General features: G+C 37.5%; 1 long non-coding RNA gene across 1 annotated transcript in view; it reads right to left on the bottom strand.

Moving 5' to 3' along the window:
• Positions 1-587: 587 nt before the first annotated feature.
• LOC121664969 overlaps positions 588-2,151 on the bottom strand; it is a 2,721-nt gene continuing 1,157 nt past the window's right edge. The window contains exon 2 of the long non-coding RNA XR_006016179.1: positions 588-1,541. This is a non-coding gene — a long non-coding RNA (uncharacterized LOC121664969). The remainder of the gene's footprint in view (positions 1,542-2,151) is intronic.

Below are 2,151 nucleotides of genomic sequence, written 5' to 3'. Positions count from 1 at the left end.
AACTACTTTGTAACAGTTAAAACCGAAGCAAAATTAATAAATTATTTTTTCTTTCATCTCATCAAGAATTGTAGGACCTCACAAGTGTTTACAACAAGAGAATGTTTCCTACCCAAAGATAGAACTACAATACAAAGAAATCCAGCAGCTTTTCCAAGGTCATCTATGAAATGCAAACACTTTGTTTTCCCATTATCTATTATGACTTTTGAATTGCTGTGAAAGCACAAAGAAGGAGATTACTGAAGACAAATAATTTTTATTATTTGCAAAAGGTGTGTGCATATGTTCGTACTTTTATTATCACATAAACTAGTGTAATCAATAAGCTTAGCCATATTTTAGAGCCTAAGACTTCTATTTACTGAAAACTTTGGTTTTCTATATTGTATTATCATAACTGATGACCTGAAATCAAAGTAGCATAGAACTACTATTCTGTACTTGTATTAGTTAAACTCTTCTACTGCATTAAGTATATAGTAATAAAAAGGAATGCTGTGACAGGAGTGTGAGGAAAGTTTAAAGAAAAGGGATTTTTTTCTTGTTTTTCAACCTTCTTGACAAGGTTTTCACTGGTATCTTGCTTTACATTTTTAACATTATTATATCTACCTTACATGAGGACCACTAAGTACTTCTGATCAAGTCTTGTTCTCTGACTCTCCTTCTTTTTCAGTTGCATAAGAACCTGCCTTGATCAAACCTTGGCATATTTGCCATTCTCAAGATGTAAACACAGTCAAGTCCCTGCAGCTCATCAGATAACTGAGCATCAGCTGAGATTCAGCTGTGCTCGATGTGTACATTATGAGTGTGTAACAGATGAATCATAATGCAAGTTATCTGAAAGCCCTCTCATTATCTCACCTTCTCTAAGGACTTACATAAGCAGAGACACAATATGTATTAACATGCTAAACTTTGGTAGTTTCAGTATTGGTCTGAGCCTAAGAGTGTACCCATCCCGCATATATACACCATGCTTGCAGACAAAACATCTTCAAGTATAGAAAGGTGTACAAATAATTGACTGATACAGGCTTAAAATACCTTCATGCATGAGATTTTACTCAGGTCATAAACAGGTTGTGGTCTTACCCTGTCTGAAATAGAGATCGACTGACTGTTGTACATCTGAACAAGAAACAAGGCTGAATGCCATTGTTTTTATTCCTCTGCTCGAGGAAGCTGCTTGAAAGGCTGATAAACTCTTAGCTATCCAAATCTGAAAAGATAGAGAGTCTGAGCAGAGTTAAAGACATATTTCTAAAAGTAATTTTGCCAATTAAAGAGGTTGAGTTTACACAGCAATGTGATAGATAAATTGTCCAACTTCCTTTTGAAATTAGCATTGAACTTCTATGTTTTTAGATACTTCTTTATGCATGACTATATTCCAGGAGTTTTGAAGACTTAAAAGCTGCAGTGTTGCTGTTATTATTAACTGAAAAAATGGCCCATCATCTCTCTAAATTGCAGTCATGGTATTTTAGGATCTTCAGAAATTTCTCCTGCTTTGATGGGCCATGCCAGAGCCACTAGAATAGGAAATAGGGAAGAGGAACCAAAACAAACAACAGTTTTTTACTGAACATGGAAAAGTCTCCTGGTTGTTGTTCAAGTAATTCTGAAAATACACACACAGACCTGCTCTTCTTTACAAAGTGACAAACAGAAGAAGCCTTGATCCTTTCAATTAAGAATCACTGCCTAGAATTCAGGAGACTTCAGTATTGGTGGTACAGGGAAAGGCAGGGGGAGCTTTTTTCTTCTGGAGTCTTAATGGGTGATTCTTCAATAGGGAGGGAATGAACAAAGGATATTCCAAGGAAAAGAAAAAACAAAGAAAGGGGGGAAAAAAAGAAAAAAAAAAAGAAAGGAAAAAAGAAAGAGAAAACGAAAAAGGAAAAAGGAAAGAGAAGAAAGAAGAGAAGGTGTGGGAAGGTGTGGGAAGGTGTGGGAAGGGAAGGTGTGGGAAGGGAAGGTGTGGGAAGGGAAGGTGTGGGAAGGTGTGGGAAGGTATGGGAAGGTGTGGGAAGGGAAGGTGTGGGAAGGTGTGGGAAGAGAAGGGAAGGTGTGGGAAGGGAAGGTGTGGGAAGGTGTGGGAAGGTGTGGGAAGGTGTGGGAAGGTGTGGGAAGGGAAGGGAA

The sequence above is a fragment of the Corvus kubaryi genome, unplaced genomic scaffold, assembly GCF_017639235.1.
Source record: "Corvus kubaryi isolate FWS band 111438036 unplaced genomic scaffold, C.kubaryi_AGA036_p1.0 37308, whole genome shotgun sequence".
NCBI lineage: Eukaryota > Metazoa > Chordata > Aves > Passeriformes > Corvidae > Corvus > Corvus kubaryi.
This window is presented reverse-complemented; position numbering and strand designations above follow the sequence as displayed.